Source organism: Malaclemys terrapin, chromosome 8, assembly GCF_027887155.1.
Source record: "Malaclemys terrapin pileata isolate rMalTer1 chromosome 8, rMalTer1.hap1, whole genome shotgun sequence".
NCBI lineage: Eukaryota > Metazoa > Chordata > Testudines > Emydidae > Malaclemys > Malaclemys terrapin.
In genome coordinates, this window is record NC_071512.1 from 83,704,186 (window position 1) to 83,727,929 (window position 23,744).

Sequence of the window (23,744 nt, forward strand, 5' to 3'; positions counted from 1 at the left end):
GAAAGAGTGTTCTTTAATTGATATAGACAATCTGGCTGAAAACAGAATGGTGTGCTTTTTTCTTCCTCCTGTATACACAGATGTATTTTTAAAGGAATTAAGAGTAAAATGCTGGAATTAGTGACCCTTTTTAAAGAAGAGCTAAGACTCTGTAGATCCTCTTTGGAAAACAGGAAATGAAATTGGGTGAAAATAACTTCAAGACCTCCTTTATTCAACAAGCACAAAGGGTGTGTCAGACGAATTTATGGATACAAATATAAATAAGTTGATTTTTTTTTTACTTTATAACAACATTTCTGCTAGTAGCAGCATGCCAAGATCATTTGCGATTGTTTTTAGAGGGCTGTGAACCATTCGGGAGTTCAAGTGTTGTATAATTACACAAAGCAGGGCCTAAGCAAGAATATCCTGTTTTGCTTCCTGTGCACTCACTAGGGTGGCTCATCTGAATCCTTGACAACATCTAGCTCCATGAAGAAAACATTAAGACTCCTTGCTGATAGCTGCTTTTCACCTAGTGCTCCTCAGCAGTTGGGCTGTTTAGTCACCGAGTGTAAGCAGACAATCACCCTATTGTTTACTTTCTAGTCAGAAGGAGCGTTCCTGCTTTTCTTCACTCTGTATGGCCTCCATAATCCTAACAGTCATGTTCACTCAGCAGTAAATCTAAATATATGCTTCCCAAAGGAGTTTCAAATCCATGACATAGATTAGCATCATCGTGGCTTGACGTGATCTGTGACAGATTCCACAGTAATTAACATTTTAAATCACAGTCAGTGCTGCCATTATTCGATGAGGAATCATTCTGCTCCCCAAATAGTGAGAAATTAACAATAAATTTGAAGTGCAAAGCATTATTATTATTATTATTAAAGTTGAATAGGCTGTGGTGAATAATGTATCATTCAGAAGCTCTGTCAGCCCTGCTTCATCTCATTACCTATCACCATGTCTTTAAAAAAAAAAGAAAAGAAAAGAGGGAGACTCAATTGTGTGATGGTGAATCAGGAAACTTCACAAACATTCAAGGAACACACATGCCACTACAAATTAACCATTAGCACTGCATGGTATTCATTCTTTCTGTCACACACTGTGGGAAGCATGCCTTATTAGCATGGAAGCATGGAGCAATAGTATCTCAGTCTACTTAACATTCACTTACCTTGGGAAAAAAAAAGCACACAAGCGGAGTCTTAAAACAAAAACAGAAACCTAACCCCCAAAACACTGCAGTTCTGTTCCTTCCGCATTTAATCCCAGGATTTAAAATTACAAAATGAAATCTTACGGCCTTTTCTTTCTCTTCTTCCCTTTCACTGTAATGCTTATAATGAAATGTGGGTTTTGCATTTTTAATCAACCCTAATAATAAACAAGACAGTGATAACAATTGCTGCTCCCCCTTTAGTTTTGAATTTCAATAGTACCCAGGACACTGGGGAACCTTCCTGGATCCCAGATGTCAAGTTACATGGTCCGCCCTATTATTTTCATAGCGGCAGTCCGGTTCCTTGTTAAATTTCACAGGGATTTGAATGGCCAGCCTGGAGTCACCACTTCTCACTCAGACAAGTAGTGAGTAAGCCTCATCCTATTGCCCTGATTCCCCAAAATCAATTCCCTTTGACCTAATTGTTTCTTTGTAAAATGCACTTGGGTTATTTTTTTAAAATCTCCTGTTAAAATGCCCTGCATAAATCCTTACGAAATCTATATTCAGTATCAGTGTTCCTGCTGAAGTCCTGTGCGGTCTATAAAATGTCTAGAGAGGGGCCCACTTCCCATACCTGCCCTACTTGCATGCTGTTTTATTTAAGAATCAAGAGTACATTTTACAACCACTTTGCCATGTTAAAAAAACCCAACAACCCCCAAAAACATAAAAGTGACTTTCTGGGGGACAGGATCACTTATGTTTTGTTTCACTAGCTTCTTTCAAAATACACTTGTAAAATAAAAAGTTATAAATCCTAAACAATTTAGTAAAAGCTAATGTGGCAGTAAACCAGAGCCTTCCACTGACCTAAGGCAAAGCTGGTATTTTAAACCCCTGCTGTTTTAATCTATGTATTTAAAAACAAGAAAAAGAAAATAAAATCTATATGACTCAGTGTAACCCAACCCCATGGATTTGCAATGCAACTAGATAACGTGGAAATGTATTTTGTTTTTGACTCCAACACAATTATTTCAAAGATCGACAGCCAGAGTTTTGCTGGTAACTAGCAGATAAAGTTAAACATTGTATAAGAGATTCAGACCAGCTCAATGGCCTAGATATGCAGCATGAAGCATCACTAAGCAGAGCCAGATTTAAGGCAAATCACAACCCTCAGCAATCCCCCCCTCCTGCGTATTATTATTAAATGTATCTATTGTGGCAGCATTCAAAAGCTCTAAATCAGAATCAGAGCCACCTTGTGGTAGAGAGTGTACAAGCATAGATAACAGACAATCCCCTACCCTGAAGGGCTTAAAGATTTACCCCTTTGCCAGGGCTCTGTTCTGCATGGCTTGGTAATGGAGGGGCCATTCACATAAGAGTGCATCTGATGGATTTAGGGAGTCTCACTGCCATTCCTTGTTGTGAAAATTGGATCCTTCACTTTCTCCAGAGCACCATTGCCAGTGTTCAGGCAGGCTGGGATCAATCTCAGAGGAGGTGTAGAAGACCCTGCAGAGCTATGATGAGGAGTGGCTGCAAAGGCCTCCTCCCCCACACACATACACAGAGTCCTCAGTTCCCCTACTCCCCATAGCAGTAGGTTTCAGAATTAACCCATTAATATCAATGAGATAGTTCACTCCTCTCAAAGCTCTAGTTTCAGGCTGTCAGCAGATTCAGGCAGATATCATGTGACTTTAGGAGCTGGGACCCTACCATAGATGTATAGTGCTCCACCTCCAAGCAAGAGTCCTGGATTCCAGGTCTAGATCTGTCTCCTGTTTCCTGAGGGAGGAACTCAACTCCCATTGTTAACTCTGGATCCCTATACAGCAACACCTGCTGGCTAACCCAAAGGTGCAGTAACAGATACTCTAGTCTGTTGAAGTGACAGAGTGATATGAGACATGCATGGGGGGAGGCAGAGGTTAGATAAGGGTGCAGAAAAAGGCTTTCACATCAAAGTGCAGATTTGACTTTGAACTTTCCCCTCTTCTGATATCTAGGTCATTAATTTCATGACCTGACCAGGTTGCCTTCTCATCTGGGAACCCCCCCACTTATGAGAGGTTGTATCACAAGGGGTAGAGCCAGATGGCAATTTTGTAGACATGGGGAAGTTAGATCCTGTCACTGGAGGAGGCAATAGAAAGTTGGGCTATTTTAGTCTATACTTCAATCCTCTGACATAACTAGCATTCAGATGAAGCATATTGTATTCTGAAAGCATGTCAAATCTGGCAGCCAAAAATTGCCTTTTCTGTAAGAGGAAGAGTTTGTTTTAAAAAGTCCCCATTCACATAAGTTAGTCAATAGAAAGTGTTTACTGTAAAAGACTTGTTGACATTGGTATGGGCACTTTTTTTTTTTTTTTTAAATAAAAACATATTTAGGGCAATGTAGCTGGAACAAGCACATTCAGTACTTGTCCAGGACAAATACCTTCCTGCAGAAAAAATTCTCAATTGCTTTTCAGCTGCATAGTGGTTTATTGTTTGCTTTAAATCAACCCAGATTCTATACGACATACCACTGTGTCTGTTAAAAATCATTATGGTGCAATTAAAAGCAGTGTCAAAGGTGGGATTTTCTTCTGTGTGTGGGTCTAACTGTTATGTACTTCCTCTGTGCCTCTCATGATTATCTGCCCTAGCTCTGGTCAAGAGATACAGCTGTCATGAAACACTCAACAGATGGCAGTGGCTGAATGATGCTTCATCCATTTTTGGATACTCTAGTGACATTTGAGCTTATGCCTTCCATAAATGCTGTCATGCCACCAACTTCTTTCAACCAACACAAGTCTAGAATGCACAGGGACAATATTAATCTTTCTAAAGGAATAGAGATAAATTAAACTGTCCTTATGTAAAGCAATATAAAATACTTAAATTTATTGTCCTTTAAAACTTTTAACCATTATGGATAGTTATGGCTAGAAAATAGATAGACTGATAAATTGGTAGATGGATCTCTCTTTCTTAAAGATGAAACAGCAGTAAACTATTTTATTTTTATAAGACTCTTCAGAGATCGATTTAATTTACAAAGAGTAGCAATTTCTCTCCAGTTGTAGGAAACTGCTAGGAACTGGAGTGCTTTGAAAAGCAATTGTACTAATCGATTTATTTAAAAAGAAAGGAAAACAGCCAAAACATACACAGCTTCTTGGGGCCTTTTAGGTAACAAAGGCTGCTTAGTGCTCTATTTTAAATTAGTTTTTAAAGCTAATTCATATTGAATTTTTTATAGTTAAATTTGATTTGGAGGAGGGGGTTTGTAGGGGGGAATTGACTGGCATTGCTTCAAAATAACCCTGGACCTCTACCCTGTAATACAGCATCAAGATATTATGGTGATCACTATATAAAAACCTTACAAAGAAAGACCGATGGCTGCACTTAATGTTTCTGACACTTCCTCTCCAGCCACCTTAGTTCTGATCTACAAATACAATGAAAAAAACAATAGGCAGAAAAGGGCTGGACAATTCAGGTATTGTAATCATAGTGATTAGGAAAGGCTTTTGCCAGAAAAGCAGCTTCAGATATTTGGTTTCTGACCTGGTATGGTGGCTGCATTTTTCCCATACCATTTCCAGAAGAACTGGACCTAAAAGCAGTATTTCCAGAGATGATGTTGAAATGTTGGAAACATGATTAGTCAACATGAAACTGTCAGATGTTTATTTCTCAGTGCTTTATGGTGCCCATCACCATGGCGTCTAGGTGTCTCACCTAATTAAAATGAAATAATTGCTGAATAAATTCTCTCTCTGGTGATGATCAAATAATCTGCTTACTTGAGGGCTGTGTGCATTTGCCAACAGTCTCTGCTTACTGTCATGGGAATATTTAACCTAATGCCTGGCTAAACAAACACACCTTCCATTGTGCTCTGAAGACAATGAATCTTTCACTTCTTAGAAACCAATTCCAAAGACCTTCTAATGCCCAGATACCAGACTTAAAGAATTTTTTCCTAGGAATCAACAGTAGAAACATTCCATTTTATCTCAAACACCATGACAGGGAACAGATAGAGATGCACTTTCCCAGGTAGCTCAGTCCCAGACTATTCAGGGCTTTAAGTTCCTACTGAGCCCCTTGAGCTGCACCCAGAATTGAATTGGTAGATAACCACTGCAGACCACAGGTGTTCTCTGCTAATGGTGTCCAGCTCCAGATACTGCTGTCTCCAAGGGCAACCTGAAACAGCACATTGCAGTAGTCTGGCATGTGCTGGATGACTTATGTGAAATCTGCACGTTGCTATCCATGGATATAGAAATGGAGTCCAATAACACTCATCACTGCCACATTAGAAGGAGCGGGGTGGGTTGACAGCCCAACATTCCAAACCAAAGGTTGACATCTTCAACAGAGACTTGTCCCACTCTTCATGTCACAGCACCACCTTCTGGAGGAAGTCTGTCTTAAAATTACATCTAACTTCAGCTTTTTAGTTTGCCACCACAGACCCTGGGGAGAAGAGCTACCCCACCCCCTGTAAATCTTGTGCCAGTACCTTTAGACACTCTAATACTTGGGGAAATTGAGGAAATCTCAAGATTGTCTAGTTACCTTTTGCTTTAATTTCTGCTGTTATAGCAGTTCCCACACACGCAACGGGGAACTAGGAGGAGGGAAAAGAGGGCAGTTTATTTGCATTCTATTTCCCTTTCCACTATTCCCCAACTGTTTAGACTGTGAGCTCTTCCAGGCAGGGACCTGTCTTACTCTGTTTGTGACATGCCCACTACCTCTAAGCACTCGATAATATAGTAATGATAATATCCATTTTCAGTCAAGCATACAAAAATTGCACAGTTGGGTAGCACAAGAGCTGGTCTCATTGAATATCCCAACCTTTCCATATATATAGTTTATGCCACAAATACCAGCACCTAAGCAGTAGCATATGTTCTTCTGGTTTTGTTCCTGGTCGGCATGATCAGACAACATCCTGACTGCAGACACTGGACAGTTGGAAGTGTATGACTAATGTGCACTAATCGGTAAATAATCCTACGAACTCGAGTGAATGATGGGAAAGATATATGGCCCACAATGAATGTAATTGTGTCTGCAACCTTGTGGATCAGCATTTGAAATGAAAAATATGCAAATGCTGACTCCATGCACCAGAGGGTTAAGCTTCTGTCTCACCACTTAAAAGATCTGTGCATCCCATTTTCAAAACGTATCTGTCAAGAGTACACTGAGCAATTCCCCTGAATTTCTGCCTCTTCTAAATATGGTGCTCTTTGTCCGACATTCTGTGCGTACTGCAGAATATAAGCATTTAGTGCATGATCCAAAGCTCCTTGAGTCTTCCCAGCCATTTCAGTGGTTTTAGCTGAAGTCCTTAAAGAGCCATATTCCACATTAAACAATCACTTTCCATTCATTGTTGTTAACCATTTTTTTCCCTTGGCCTCTCAGTGCAATGGCTGCAAACAAGTGAAATGAAATAAAATGAGGAAAAATATATAGTTCTTCAGAGGACAGATGTTTATATTCAGAGAATCAGATGGTAAAATAGGGAGTTTCAAGCTAGTGCACAAAGTAAGAGTCGCTATTTCTCTATATAAAGAAACAAATAAATTAAAGAATTTCAAACTCCATCATAGTTCAAATTTACAGGCTATGAAAAAAAAATCTGAAGTGTGTTTGTGTTTCTGTTATGAGGGAAATAAGCAGTGTTTAGAAAGTTATATTTTTAGCCACACCTGATTCGATGGAAAGAATTTAAAAAATCCAACAAGAACTCTTAAGCACCAAGTACAAGAATAACAAGCCATAGAATAAAACAGAAGGGGTTTTCATAGGTTCCGGCTGTGAGTCACCTCATTATACCATTGCTTCCTTGTAAATGGAGTAAGAGGTAATCCCTTTCTGTTATGTGCACACAACTTATTTCATTTAATTTTTTTAAATGAAGTTGAAATGCAACAGGCAATGACCACATCATATTTATCTGGCTTGTAATATGGAGAGGATAGAGAAGCTTGATTTAAGAGAGCTCCATGGTTACCACTGCTATTATGTCATTATTGAGCCTATGACAGTGCAAAACGACAAAGAGGCAACAGTGTAAACATTGAGGAGACAGTGGCCACCCCTCACAAAACAGCAAATCTGTGCAAAAACTGCACGCAGCATCAGATATGAGGAAAAAAGGATTTTCATGCCATAGCTGATCTCAGTTTGAGCATTGTGAGGCTAAGCACAATAGGGAGCTTTCCAGTACTAATCTGAATCTGATATTTTATACAGTCTAAATTCATGCAGATGAATAAGGTCCAATTTTTGTAACCATTCAACTCAGGCCATCAGCATCCTCTCATGATTGGCTCTGAATTTTGGAACAGTATTTGCTTTTATCTCTGCTTATGATCTTCACATCCCTCTATGCAAAAGCGGGATCAATAACAAAAGGAAACCAGAAAAATGTAGGCTTTTTACAATAAACCTAAGGTTTCAGGTGGACATAATTTAAACACATTTTAAAATACACATGATAGGGAAGGAATTGGACACAAAAGGGATTATCCATCTCTAAATACTTTACAGTGAGAGTTAAATGAAATGTTGTTTCTCCAGCTGGATATTTGTTGATCATCAGTTATCATCATTGGTTGAAAACCCAAAAGATATTACACAAGGTTTTTTTGTGTAGCTTTAGCATTGGCCCTTCTGTCAGTGTTTCACTGCATGATGTAAAGAGCAACTCTTTACATGTGAGAAGACAGATGCTGGTGATTTAAGCAGGGAAATGCACCACAGTGCTTTTACTCAGCTGATATTTAATGATTTACCATTTAATGCAGTTCATCTTTCATAACCCTGAGTTCAAACAGAAGCAGCTGCTATTAGGGATGCAATAATATTGAACGTCCAACCAAAGGCATAGAAGAGCTTCTTTTATAGCTTTAGCTACTGGACCCATCTGGCCCTTCACTTAAGCACTGTAAATGAAGGAGAGAAACGTTTTACTTCCCGTCAATGGGGTCCTGAACAGAATGCATAATTATGTAGGATAAAGACTTTCTAGTCAAAACTAGTTGCGTTAACATCACTCTCAAACTTTGGTGGATGAAAACAATTCACTTTATCTCATTATCAGAAGAGCTCTCAAAAGAGGCCAGTAGCATATGGGAAAATCATGCTGAGCTGAAATCAATTATGATGCCAAGGCATCCTCAAATCACTCAAACAGGAGACTGGGTCATTCTTTCAGGAACTCTTTCCTTTCCTAGACAAAGGATTCACATTTGGGGCATGGAGCATAGGCCTACCTCAGTCCTCAGTTCAGAGGGCGAAGGTCAGCAGCTGAAATTTTTTGTCGTCCCCTCCTCAAGTATTGTAACAGCTGGGACCAGCCTTCAGAAGATGCTTTTAAGTTTCTGTTACATCATATCTGAGTAGACATCAACAACTGGATGGGGAAAGTGATAGAAATGTTATCAAGCAAGTTGCTTAAAAAAACCCTCTACTAAAAAAAAAGTGTTTACTAATGCAATAATCTTCTGTTTTCAATTTTGTGCTAGTGGAGATCTGCTGGAAAGTAGATTATTGAAGGGCTACATTTACCTCTGTTCCTACCAACATCTGTAAATTAGGATTTGCAAGAACAGAAGCAGATTATGAACTCTCATTACAATTACAGGGCTACAGAACAACAACTGTTGCCTAGTTATGATTATAGCTAATCCCTTGACTGCCCATAGTAGACAAAAGATGTTTTCATTTTCTAGTATCTTATTTGTAAAAGAAAAGGAGACTTTTATTGTCAGCTGCTTTTCCAGATGAGGTGTCCGGGCATGATATACCTGGTCTTTTATGTTTAGATACAACATTTCAGTTTTCTTCTAGATCTTTTAGGCCTTTTTTCACTCCACTTTCCATCTGAGAATCTGAAGGCACTTTACAAACACTAATGGATTGAGTCTCAACATCAGGATACATTGGGATACTCCCATTTTATACACGGGCAAACTGAGGCACAGAGCAGTTAAAGCCGAAATTTTCAAATGTGTCCTTCAGTTTTTGGTCCCCAATGTTAGATACCTGATTCATGCAATTGGGAACCACAAGTGCCCAAATTAGAGGTTATGTTTTAAAAATTTGGCCCTAAGATAACCCAGGAAGTTAGTGGCAAAGTTAGAAGTAGAACTCTGGTTTCCTGACTTCCTGTGCTCTGCCTAATCATAAGACCACCCTTACTACAAAAACATTACGAACTAGGAAATTGTTCTTTGATCACATATCAGCTAAGTGAATTGTATATATTGTTGGTAAAACACTATCTTTAGTATTTAGAATTAGCCAGAACATTTTGGTAGATGGGATCATACAAAAACACAGGTAACACTTATTTATAGATTATGGGACCTTGTTTTAGAAAGTCTGACTGGAAAACATGGGTGCAGGAAAGAAAACCTGGACTTGTTCTGGGTTTTGCTGTCAAATGATGTTTTTAGATTTTAGAACAAGTGGAGCCAGTCTACTTCCTCATGTCTGTTACTTACCAGATATAAAAGGCTCTGGGATTCAATTTTTACCACAAGATTAAATGTAATAGCTGGATATATAATTCAGATACAGCCTATTGAGATATGAATTGGAAAAGGTTTGGAAATTCAGTATGGCTTACCCAACATTTATGCAAAACTAACTGAATCTTTTTAATCTGCTTTGGACTTCTGAGGATAGCGCTTTACTTACATGAATTTGTGTCCCTTAAAAATAAACAAAAATGAAACACACATACCCCCATTCTGCCTCCTTTACCAATTCATTGTATTATCAAATGTGGCCAATGTCCATCTTGGTCACTTTATCTGTACATTGTAATCTTCCCTCTGCCTTGTTTGTTTTTTAGCTCTCATCCTGCAAACACTTATGCACATGAATAACTTTACTCACATGAGTAGTGCCATTGGTACTACTCCCACATGTACATGGTTGTGGGATTGGAATGGTAGACTGTAAGCTGTACATGCCATGGACTTCAAAGCTCATGTAAACAAATAAAATAGTAATTGGTATTCCACATTTTCCAGGACTTGGCCAGGGGAGGTATTTTGGTAGTTTTGTTTCCATTTCTGTCCTAAACATATATGTACAAAAATAAAATACAAAAAGTTAACCAAATTTTTTAGACTCTAAAAAAAGATTGAGTATGTTATTTGGTTAGGGAGGCTCTGGGCCCATTATTACTACAGTCCCTGAAAGAAAAACAGTCTAAAGTTCATTCTGATCCCCATCTTGAATTTTATATTGAGCTATCAGTGTCATAATTCAAGTAAATTAAAATGCCTGATATGGTAGGACAGAGGTGTAGAATTGCTCTTTCTACTCTATCATAGAAATATAGAAGCCAAAAGTAGATGCATCTTATTTTGTCACCTCACTGCCAGTGCAGAAGTGTGCCCTAGTGTAGTGAAACATTCACCTCCATTAAGTAACCCCCCTACCCCTTCTTTCCCACCACCCTGTGGGTTGGTCTCTACATTGGGGGGTGGGGAGGAGAGAGGAGAATGTCATGTTGCCAAGCATGCTGGGGAGTAAACAGAGCAGGGTGTCAACCTGTGACCAGATGATTGTTATGGGCAAACAGGTACTTGGGTGCAAGCACATATGCTCAGCCAGCCTGTCATGAGTTTCATCAGCCGAGCTGGCATGTGGTTTCTTCGGATGGCCAGTCAGTGGAGAGTGGGGATTAGGAGTTAAAAAACAACAACAAGAAGCCATTTTAGAAACAAACCAGCAAGCAACCTGCCAGGGACAGGCCCTGAAAAGAGGAATGTTCCTGGGATACAAGGGCATCCTTCCTACCTGTTTCTTTTACCTGTTTTGTAGCAGCAGCTCCAAGAGGGTAGCTGCAGAGCAGAAGTGCTTACTGAGCCTGTTCAGTGTGGGAGGCCTCAATCAGATGGATTGCAGAAGGTAGGAGACATTTTATCCCTCCCTGCCCTTCTCTTTGGCATTGGGCCCTGGGTCCTAAATAGCCAGCTATTTCAAGCAGGATTATTTTATTGGGGAGATTTTGTCCACAATCTCTCAGCAAAGCACGTTGGGGTATGAATCCACTCTTCCCCTCCCCAGTGTTGTCCAACTGGTGTTTCTAAATGTCCCAAGTGGGACTTGGAGACTGTTCCACAATGTAATATTTCTTAATGTCAAGAGTTTGTTATATAAATTTTAAACATTTTAAATATTCGCTTTCATCATTTTTCTCCTTGACTCTTATTTATACTCCTATCTGCTAGTCTCACTAATCCATTTCCCTCCTTCATACTGACCCTCTTTGAATTTGAAGATTGATTATGCCCTTCCTTTTAGTTATCCCATAGACAAGTCATCTGCTGCTTCCCCATAATTTGTGTTTTCTTCTGAGAACTCCCTCCAGTTTGCCAACATATTTCTGATAAGGAAGTGTCTAACAGGTCAGAATAATATTTGGGGTGTGGTTACATCAGAAACATAAAGAGACGGACAATAACCATGCTGGTCTGTGGTGCCTCTGGACAGGCAGCCTTTTTGCTGTCTTTACTCATTGCTTACTCATGTCTAATTTGTTTTCCAATGCCACTTCTTACACGCTTAATATTACGGTTTTCCTGGTTTCTTGAAGCCATTCAGTAGCCTTATTCTGCATTACATTTTCTCAGATGTATTAGCTTTAATATTTTCCTAATTGAATTTCAGTTTCTTGTGTACTGCCCCTGTTTGAAATCCCTTTGGTATAAATTCTTCAATCATTTTTGGCATTCACAATACCTCCCAATTTAGTATTATCTCCAAATTCATTAATATATTGCTTACTCTCACCTCTATACCATTAATTAAGATATTAAATATGACTAGACCTCATAGTAGTGTTCTTCTAGACATGTCCCCCAATTCAACACTTAACCATTTATAATTGGCCTTCCCTTCAGCCCGATTTCAAACCACATCACCATGTTTACATTCCAATAGAGCTGCGCGATTTTCTTTTATTGAATAGTACATTTGCCAAAAAGCATGGGATATTTTTGCAAACCAACACTATTTGAAAAATTTGACATGAAATTTGCTGACTAGTTTTGGCCCAAATTTTTTTGTGTGGGGAGACTGAGGTGCCATTTACAAGACAGTCAGAGGAGACTCCCTGATAAACTGTTGCCCAGTAATTAGGGTACTCATGTAGGATGTGAGAGACCCAGGTTCAATCCCTTTTCTGGCTGATGGGGAGAAAGGATTTGAACTTGGGTTTCTTACATTGTAGGTGCATGCTGGAGCTATTGGGCTGTAGGATATTCTAAGGAAGGGCTCTCTCATTCCCTCCTGCTGAAGTTGTTCCACTGACCATAAATAATTAAACAGCCATAGGAGTAGGGACACAAACCTGGGGCTCCCAGGTGGGTGCCCTAAGCATGAGGCTATAGAGACTTTCTCACACTAGCCCAAAGACTATTAGAGAGATTGAAAGAGCCCACCATAAGGATATCCCATAGCATGGTGATTAGAGCACTCATTTACTCACAGGGAGCCCCAAGGGCAAATCCCTTCTCTACATCAGGCTGAGAGAAACACTAAATAGGTCTCCCAGATCCTAGGTGAGCGCTAAAGCTTATAAAAGGAGGCTTCTCCCCATTTTCTGAATCTAGCCCTTTAAAATCATGCAGAAATACAATGTTTCAGGTTGAAAGAAACAGTTTGTTAAACTCCAAATGGACTTTTTCAGTTCATAGAATTTTTTCTGAATTTTCTAATACAGTTCATAGAATATTAGGGTTGGAAGGGACCTCAGGAGGTCATCTAGTCCAACCCCCTGCTCAAAGCAGGACCAATTCCCAGACAGATTTTTGCCCCAGCTCCCTAAATGGCCCCTTCAAGGAAGGGGCTCACAACCCTGGGTTTAGCAGGCCAATGCTCAAACCACTGAGCTAACCCTCCTCGTTCTACCCAAACCATTTCCCTCCCCATTTTTCAGAATTGCCAGTGAACTTAAAAATAAATTATTTGCCCAGCTCTATATTTAAGCTGATTTGAATTAACAAAAAAAGAAAATTTTCCTGACATTGTATTAAGTATTTTTCTAAAATCCAAATATCTATCACTTTTAACATGCTTGCATTGGAATGTTGTAATTCTACCAAAAGTCTAAAATTAATCAGCATTATCTGGTAAGATCTGTTCATTATAAAACCATGCTACGTACTGTTCATGGTTCCAATATCCTTTAGGAGTGTAGTAAGCTATTTTTTCCTCATATTATTTGTTCCACTATGATTAGAAAATAAACTTATGCTGCCATAATTGATAGAATTACTGGCATGGTACTACATTTGCTTTTCTCTAATCTTTTAAAATATTTCCATTCCTTTTCTAAATATTGGTCAGCAGTACCATAAATTAATTTGTTAATTCATTTAGCACCCGAGGAAGTATATTATCTTGGCCAGCTGATTTATATGTTTCAAGTTTCCAAACACACACTTACCTGCTCTATATCATTATTAACTAGTTTTCTTCACTTTGTTTCTTGTTGAACAGACATTTATAAATGGAGTTATCTATCTAAGCCATTTATTGAGTCATCTTTAATTTCCTTTGTTTGTCAACAGAGACTTACTTTGGCTAATATTATGTCTTTTAAACTTTTTGGTTCATCTGTGTTCTGGGCAAGCAGTAATTGACTTTATAAGAAAGACCCTGGAGTGTACTGGGGCCACCGCTCTCTTGGGCAATATTTATTTTAGATCATTTTAACATGTCATCTTTCAAATGATATTGTTTAGGACTATGGTCAAAATTCCCATCTCAGATCTGTACAGTGGATCTCAGTTGAACCACCAGGTGATCTCAATGGAAGATCTTCACATATTGGATGAGCAGAATATAATAATTGAGACTTACTGTGGGAACATGAGAAAACAATTTTGCCCTTAATAATACTTATGCAAGTATTATTGTATGTGTCCACGGAAGTCATACCTGCTTGATTCTTATCAGACCATTTCTTAGGAAGAGGCCAGTATTATTAGTCAAGAAGCGCTTATTTTGTAATGAGATCAGTGTGTTCAGTCAAACCATTTCATTTGTTTTTCCTGACTAATAGTTAGGACCACACCTTCAACTGGAAAGACCAAAACCATTATTGCACAATATTAATGAGCAGCTTATCCAAAATATACAAGCAAGGGCTCCTTACCAACAGAGACGACAGGTAGGACAAAGACATTTGGCAATGATCATTGAAAGCAAGTAGGTCTTTAAATAATGATACTATGATACTCCTAGTTTTTGTACAGTATCATTTCAGTATCAAGGTATAACCAAAAGTTGTTGTGTTCTGCACTTTCCCCACCATTCACTCATCCTTTGGAATGCAGCAGAGAATAACTAGGGTCACCCCCATAAATCTACATTCAGAATGCTATGGAAAAAGGTTAGGATTGTTATTCTGTCCTTGTTTCATGCGTGTAACTCTCATTACCATTGGCTCATGGGGGAGCAGTGCTAGGAGAATAAATTTCTTAGCATGTAGATTCAGAATTGAGGGATGTAATCTGTGTGGAGGAAATTCAGTTAAACCGTTTTCTATCCCTGCCTGGTACGGGGTTGCCTTGGAGATATTGCAATGAAATATATGCATCATTGGTCAGTGGTAATTGAAGTATATAGAAGACTGTCAGTCTGTCTCTCAGACTCTGTAGAATGGAGAATGGGGGGAAAAAAGACCTCTTTTCTCCTCACATACATAAAAGGCCATACTGAGTCAAACCAGTTGTCCATCTAGCCCAGTATCCTGTCTTCCAACAGTGGCCAGTGCCAGATGCTTCAGAGAGAATGAACAGAACAGGGCAATTATCCCTTGTTGTTCAGGCCCAACTTCTGGCAGCTGGGGGTTTAGGGACATCCAGAACATGAGTTTGTGTCTCTGGCCATCCTGGCTAATAGCCATTGATGGACCTCTCCTCCATGATCTAATTCTTTTGAGCCCCCTTTCTGAATACATCAGGTGTTAACCTCAGACAACCTTCTCTACCTTGGGATTGAATAACAATGACAATTCCTCACATATAGAGAGCCTTTCATCTTTCAGGGTCCAAAGTCCTTCATAGACTCTATGGAAAGATCACCTCACCCATCACTGGAATGCACTGGAATGCAGCTAATTTCCAGGGCAGCTAGTTAAGAGTTCCAGCAGCACTATACAACAATTTCTAGTGAAGAAGAATTCACCCAATTAAAACTGGAGGTGGAATTTAAGAAGGTAGAATATAATTATCCAAAACAATTTGGCCAGAATACTGGGCTACAGTCATGCAAAAAGTTCTGTGTGATATCACAGTTTTGTGAGTCATCAAAAGGATAGCAACCCTAGCAGCACAGAACCACTGAGCACAATGCTGGGACATTGGTTTAGTACTACTTCGGATGAAAGAGTGGCACCTATTAATTTGCCAACATGCTTTCTGAAACACCTGCGCTCTGACTGGAATTCTCCCAGCAAAGCCAGGCAGAACCCAGTTTACTTAATACAGTGTGACAAATTCACAAGATGGTGTCACCAAAATCATAGGACTATGAGAAGAACATAATCTGTTAGTGGGGCAATGGCAAAAGGAATATTCATGAAGACTAATCAAAGTTTACAGCAGCCAGAATGCTCTTCTCATTTATGAAAATGAAAAAAGCAGCCACCCACAACCCCCAAAATCTTTCTTCATGATTTTCAACAACAGTAAGTATCACCTTGTAGCTACAGGATTGTAATCCTACCGTATACCCTCAGGATGCAAACATCTCAGGTAGGATTATGCAGTCCTACACCAATTCCTTGTCGAATGAATCACATGTAACAGACGCTAGTCGTGTTGCTTAATATATCGGTGCTTAGATGCCATGTTGATGGTGTGATCTAAATAACTGAATAGAATAATATACATTTGAGATTTGCCTTAGTGAGCTATCACAGAAATCATGTTTTGTGGTGATTCAAGAGTTAAAGGATTTTCCATTCCAGTGTTTATCAAACTTGAAAAAGGTGGATAGAGTATCTCTTTAAGATGCCGCAGGATTAGATGTAGCATGATGCAGCACACAACCCGATCTGTGCATGGTAGGATCTAGGGAAGAGGGATCTTAGTAACCCATAAGAACATGTTGAGCATTTATAAAAACAGATCCTTTTAACTTCAGTTTAAAGCTGATAGGTCAGATTTACTAGAGCTGGTGCAGTGAAATGTACATCACTGTTCCCGGTACCAATCTGTGCTCTAATGGGATTTACCCCAAGAAGGGCAAGAGGTGTGACCACTCCTTGCCTTACTTGATTTCCCTGCCAGTGTGAGTAGAGTAGCTTTATTTTATGACTGGCTGGTGGAAGTACTTCCCTCACTTACCCTGGTCCAATACCTTCCTGGCAATCAGCACCCATGATTTTAGGTTATGTCAGGCCTCTACAGCTCCCTGGAAGAGGGGAGGCTACAACCATTTTCTTCTGCTGTGACCATCTCCACTCCTCCTACCATGCTGGATTATTTGTGCCAGATTCTGACCTTAGTTAGGATGAGATACATTCAGAAGCAGTGCACTGGAAGCTGACAGAGTTGCTCCAGACTTACTCCAGACCCTTCTCTCATAAAGGCCAACATTTTGCCCCTTAGCAGGAACCAGTTTAATTCTACGCAGTATCTAGTCCATTATAATAGGTGTAATTATGAGTTAGCCTATTTTGTTTTAAATTCTGCTCTATCAGCCTGGCAAGATCTTGTTAATAAGTATACTTACTCTTCTGCCCCAGGGAATGCTGCTGTATGTCACACTGTTGCTTCTTAAGGAGACAGCCTCTCTTTTACATGCCCTGTTTCATCAGTAAACTCCACAATGAATGCAGAGTCATGGCAAAAAGAGTCACATGTGACAGTTAGTGAACTGTATAAATAAGCTGACAACTGATTAAGCAAAAATAAAACAAGAATCAAATAACCAAAAAAAGGTGGCAAGACTCCAACCACCATTCATTTCCTACAGCAGTGAGAATAATTTAGTTTTACATACTCTTTTACTGACTGGAGTTTCAAAGTTCTCCACAGTACAAAGGAAAGGCAAAGATTCTTTCAGTCATTCTGGAAATCTTGAAATCTTCCCCCTATTGTTGCAAAAAGGCTGCTCGTGTGCAGGTTTTAATCGAGCTGTTCCTGAGCTAATTCACATGAGTGCAAGTAGGCAACTGGCTATAACAACAGGCAACAGATAGACCACGTATTAAAGAACCCAAGCAGGAAACAAACTGCAGAGCACCAACTTCGGTCAGCACTTCATCTACAAAATTACCTCAGCTCACGGAAGAAGGCATCCTAAGGTGTAATAAAGCAAATACTGATGGCTCTTGGTAGACAAAATTCAGTGAACTGTTAACCTTGTGCAAAAGGTTACTGAGATGATCTAATACTATATTATGGTCTTGCAGAAACTTAGCTAAACTTTTCTAGTTCTGCTCCTTAAAAAACAAACCAACCAACAAACTGGAGGGTATCATTTTACCTTAGCTAGATGGCATATTCTGCTCTGCAGTATTTAGAATCTCCTGCACTCTTTAGTCAAACCTAACTTTGCCAAGCCATGATTTCAATAAGGAACTTTGATGGAGTAAGGATAGGGCTGTTATAAAACTGACACATCAATAGAAACATCTAGCTATATTACAGTTTTTACATTATAATTTCCAAATGATCTGATATGGAAATTAATGTTCCTTTAAATTAATATATTTCAGTGGATTAATTTAGTGAGTCATCAACATCCCTCCACCCAAACAACAAACCAACATCAAGGAAGAAGATATTGTGGTATAAGTATTATTAAACAGAAGGCATGTTGTGAAACCTGGTTTATTACATACTTGTTATGAAGCCTGTGTCATTATTAGGTCATGTCGACACTGGATTTAGATTCAAGCTCGTTTGAAAATGGAGTAGGAAATCATGGGTATAGCTAAGTTTGTTTAAAACACAGTTTTGAAACTGGTTTTTATAGCATTTTGATCCTGTCGATTCTGTTTTAAACTGGCTTAAACAGGAGCGGGGAAAACTGAAGGAAAGCATGGTTCAAAGCCCATGGATTGTCATAATAATGGTCTTGTCTACTCTCAGGTGTTTGTGAAATATTCCCACCATCGCACTAGCATTATGCAGTTCCACCAGTTGGAAGCACTACTGTAGACAGGTTGCTGTCATTTTTACCAGTTTCATCTAACCCTGTTAGTGAAATGGGAGGAGAATTATGGGGGGGGAAAAAAAAAAGAGTTTAGACAGGGCCTGTGAAAATATCCTGCCCTTACCATCTAGAGTCCTGTGGAAAATGTACAGTTCTGCTGTATAATGAAGGAGGATTTGCACATACCAGTGTTTCCTGATTAGGGATGGGCCAGAGAAAGGGGCTAAACTGGAGGATCCATTGCTGTGCAGATTTTCTACTCCTTCTCTCTGTGGAAAAGAGAGGGAAACTAGATTGCAGAGCCTACTCCAGCCATTACCCTGAAGTAGCCATTCTCCTTCCTGCAGACCTCACCAGAGCCCCAATTAAATACTTGGCTTCAGGAAGGGATTTTCCCCCAACTCTTGCAGCGAAGTCAGATTCAGAAGCAGTTAAAAGCAGCATGGGATAATCTACTGGCTATGAGTGGGGGATCCAAATCTGGCCAGAGATTTAGGATTTCCTGCTGAGTGCATTGATTAGGCTTCTGGGGATAATGGATGCCAAATTCTCTCACAGTACCTGCCAGGTAGCCATGGCTCATGACTAGGGGGTGGAGAAACTACTATATATGTTTGGAGTTTACTTCACCTCTTCTGCTCAGAATTAGCTCAGATGACCTCCATCTCAAACATGTGCACATAAGAATAGCCATATTGGGTTAGATCAAAGGTCCATCTAGCCCAGTATCTGTCTTCCGACAGGGGCCAATGTCTAGGGTGACCGTATTTCCCTGTGTTTAATACGGGACATCCAGTAAAATTACTCGTATTTAAGCAAGTTCAACAGCAATCAATCAGAACTATGCACTACAAATATTCAAATTAACATCAAGTTGAATGAGCCCCTCTTAAAAAGAAATACTGAGTAGTTGGATTCTTTTTATTAACTTCTTATCTTTAAGGCTTTAGGGTTCACACGGGGAGAGGTGACACATATACTCTCTCATACACCTCTCTCACATGGGGGAGTGACCTACCGACCCAACCCTCCCTGCCAGGCACGCTTTGCTGCCTCCATGCGTGGCTAGGCCCCCGGGACAAACCCACCTCTCCTGATACCTGGCACCACGTGTTCCCAGGGCAACACTTGTGTGTCTGTGGGGGGGAAAGCACGCAGGGTCACTTGCTCCCCTCCTCCCAGATTTCTGCCAGGATTCACACCAGAATATGGCCAGCAGCAGCCTTTCGGCACTGTGTGGGAGGGAAGGGATGGGAGCTGCTTCCAGCCATGGGGGCGAAGGGGGAGATGACCTGGCCCTGTGTCTTTGCAGTGCTCATCTTCCCCCCTCCTCTGTCTCCCCACCCCCGTGGCTGGAAGCAGCTTGTTCCATCCTGCCCACATAGCATCGAAAGACAGCTAACACCTCCAGGTTGCTGCTGACCACATACATAACCCAGCCGCCTCCTGTTCCCCCCAACCCCCAGCTACAATGCAGGCAGAAAGGGGTTAAACTCTAAGGATGCATTGTGCACCACGGCCCAGGGAACCTAACTGCAGGGGCTTCAGCGAACCAGGTCAGAGAGGTGGCTCAGCAGGGGAGGGTGCCTAGAGGATGGAGCAGCCCTGCGCTCCCTAGGGGCAGGACCCAGGGCGGGTGTGTGTGTGTGTGTGTGTGTGTGTGTGTGTGTGTGTGTGCGCTAAGCCCCTGCCAATGGGGCTGCTGTGGAGCCTGCAGCTTCAGGGTGTGAACAGGCTGGAAATCGCTTCCCCCAACACTACAGAACTGAGCTAAGAGGCGGAGAGGCTTCGCCGTGCCAGCGCTGTGCAGAGGTTTGGCATGTGCAGGGCTCGGCTCCTCCTGGCCAGCGCCCAGGGCCACAGGGTCTTGGGCTTTCCCGGGGCGCCGGCCCAGCCAGAGGCAGTCGGGAAAGGAAGGAGCCTGCCGTCCAGGCTGCTGGTGAGCTGAACACTCCGCCCAGGGGCTGGTGCCATAGGTGCCAACTTTTCCTGGCGCCAGTGGGTGCTCGAGCCCTCCCCCCACCCTCCCCCGACTCCACTCCTGCCCTGCCTCCTCTCGCCCCTTCCCCTCCCCGCTCCATTCCAACCCCTCCCCCAAAGTCCCCGCCCCAACTCTGCCCCCTCCTTGCCCCTATTGGACGCCTTCCCAAAATCCTCGCCCTGGCCCCGCCTCCTCCCCTGAGTGCACTGTGTTCCCGCTCCTCCCTCCTCCCTCCCAGCACTTGCGGCACGAAACAGCTGTTTCATGCCGCAAGTGCTGGGAGGGAGGGGGGGAGAAGCGGGACGCGGTGCGCTCAGGGGAGGAGGTGGAGGAGGAGTTGAGCTGGGGCGGGGAGCTGCTGGTGGGTGCAGAGCACCCACCAATTTTTTCCTGTGGGTGTTCCAGCCCCAGAGACACATGGAGTTGGTGTCTATGGCTGGTTCTCCGCACAGAGCTGGGAGTGGGACGTGCCCCACTGGGGAGGATATGGAGGAGTAGCGGGGCTGGGGGTGAGGGAGCAAAGGGTCAAAGCAGGGAGAGGACAGCAAGAGGGGAGCACGTAAAGGACTGATGGATGGGCAGCAGAGGTGACACGTACTGGCCGCTGCCTGGCGCCTGCCCGCACTCACCAACCACTGCAGCTCACAGCCAGTACTAGCCGGAAAGAGGATGGGCGCAGGCCCCTGCTAGCTAAGATCCGGCACACAGCAGGGGCTTTGCTGACGGACCAACAGGCCTGCGCTGCATGCTGCATCTTTGCCCCGCCACCAGCCTGGTACACCCACCCCCATTGTTGGCCACTCGACCCCTCCGCCTCACTCACCACTGGTGGGCAGGTGGCTGGTGAACAGGGATCTGGCCAGCAGCAGGACCCACCAGTACTGATGGGGGGGAGACATAAAATACATGACAATTTGCCTGTTTTTAGGAAGAAGTCAGGAGACCTGCAAAAGGGCTTAAATATGGCACTGTCCCTTTAAAAATGGGACATCTGGTCAACCTACCAATGCCAGGTGCCCCAGAGGGACTGAAGAGAAGGGGTAACCATCAAGTGATCAATCCCCTGTCGCCCATTTCCAGCTTTTGGCAAACAGAGGTTAGGGACACCACCCCTGTCCATCCTGGCTAATAGCCATTGATGGACTTATCCTCCATGAACTTATCTAGTTCTTTTTTGAACCCTAAATGTGAGAGAAAGAACAGAATATGTTTCAAAACAACAAAAACTGTAATTTTAAAAAAGAAAGGGCTGAAGTGCTTTTATCAGCTACCTGCCAATTTCTGAATGATGACCACTAAAAAAAGATAATGATGAAAGGAAGGTTTGAGATAAAAGATAAGGCAGAAGAACCGTTGCATTAGAATGTATATACATACACTCACATTCTTAAAAGTCCTGCCTGTTTAACATGTAGCCATAAACACCTAATGAATCCTGATTCCTAGATTTCGTGGCTACATGAACATATTCAGGTGTGATTACCTGTGCTGACACTTTAGTTTATATATTTAATTAGCTTTAAGTCTTTGCAGCCTTAGTTCTTTTTTTTTTTTTCCCCTTATCTCCATTATCCAAATGTGGAAAGGAAGCTAATAGCAGCCAAATGAGTATGACCAATATAAATGATTAGAAGATTTTTCTTTTCTGTCTACAGGGGAAATGCTAGAGGATAATAAATGCATTTTTATGAAGAAAAAAAATACTATAGCCAGGGAAATACATTGTATCTGCATATATAAATATGCTTATTGAAAAGGAAAGTGGGTGTCTAATTTGGACTGGAAATACGAAATTTACTACACTGTTTATTTCTGAAGAAATTTATCCAGTGTATAGAATTATACTATAGCAAATCTGAGAACTTCCTAAAAAACTAGACATACTGCTTTGATTACATGGTCCAGAAAGACCTGATCATTGTTGAATATTACTTTGGCTGAAGGGGATTATATGATCTATAACATAATTTGTTGTGGCTTGACATATCACATAGATGAATACTCTGATCTGCATTAGCTAACCCTGGAACACATTACTGAAAGTTACTGCTGACTCTGATATGCTGCCTTTATATCGTCGCCAAAGCTAGCACTGGCTTTCAGCTATTCATAGAACGCCCTTGGATAATGTGATAGATTGTTCATGAATTCAGCATCTAATCATCTTAGCAGCAGTAATGACAAAAGAAGACTCTCCAGATCCTGGACTAATAATGGCAATTCTTTTTTTGTACTCGTATATAATGTTCATTTTTTTGTTTCTAAAACAACCATAGAACAAATCACAGAGCTGTATCCAAACTATACATAGCAACATGAAACCACAGACCAGGACAAAAAGCTGTATATGAAGATTCCTTGGTCTCATTAGCTAAAATCTTGATATGGAAATTATGTGATTTTTTTTTAAAGGACCCAAACACTGTAAGATACTGATACCAGCCCAGTATTTGATCTAATTAGATACGAAACATACAGAGCCAGGTTTTCCACTGCCTTGTACCCTTCATAGTCATTTACAAATCTCGAAAGTGAACGTAAAATGCTATGGTTGCAGTACTGAACTGTGCCTCTCAGGAGGTGCAGTCGAGGGAGAAGAAAGGCAAAGGTAACTTTCATAGAAACCTTTGCAGCGCCTGAATTCTGGGCCTTCCTGTCAGCCTGTTCAGTCCCCAGACCAAATAACAGAACAGTCTCTGAGACTGTTAAGCTGACTTCCCCCAGCTACCTATCGGGGGTGCTCCACCACGCCAGAATAGCCACAGTGCTGTTGTGTGCTCACCCACCAGGCCTCCACACTATGCCCAGAGCTAGGGACTGTGAGGGAGGACACAGTAGGGCTGCTGCCCTGGCCTGACCCCACTGGGGGAGCCTCTTTACACAGTGAGAATTCCTGGGGGATGTTTTGCCCCTTGTGTGGCTCCTTTACACCACAGGAGAAAGAATAAAGCAGCCACAGTAAGGGAGAGATTTGGAGCCTACCATTTGTATGTGGTAGATTTTATATTCACTTTGCATAGGTGTAAATATCCACACAAAGTGCAAGGCAGAAAAGAATCTGCCCCATAATGTACAAGATGCACCATCATTTTAATACACGTATTGGAATATTCATAGAATGGGCTGAATATCATATGCACGATTAAACTTGAACCACATGGGTTCATGGATGAAATCTCAATAAAGTACAAAAGAGAGGCCAATCCTTTATTCCTTGTGCATCTGCAAGGAAAGCAGGGTTGGACCTGAAACACAATCCTAAGAGATCATGTTGTTCACCCACATACACATTCACAGCAGATTTAACAGCATCAGTGAGAGACAGCAGAATCCTCCATTTTCCTTCCAGATGTCAGAAGCATTACAGGGC

At 41.3% G+C, this 23,744-nt stretch overlaps 1 protein-coding gene across 5 annotated transcripts in view; it reads right to left on the reverse strand.

Annotated features, from left to right (window-relative positions):
- The window catches only part of ADGRL2 (adhesion G protein-coupled receptor L2), a 476,523-nt gene that overhangs the window by 395,900 nt on the left and 56,879 nt on the right, over positions 1 to 23,744 (reverse strand). For 2 of the 5 annotated variants that reach the window (XM_054036671.1, XM_054036669.1), the window contains one exon: positions 8,475 to 8,614. The exons of 1 other annotated variant lie outside the window; for it this stretch is intronic. The gene's annotated coding sequence lies outside the window, so the exon portion shown is untranslated. Of the gene's footprint in view, positions 1 to 8,474; positions 8,615 to 10,104; positions 10,158 to 15,954; positions 16,080 to 23,744 lie in introns of those variants that run through there. 2 more of the 5 variants (XM_054036670.1, XM_054036672.1) reach the window with 2 other exon arrangements.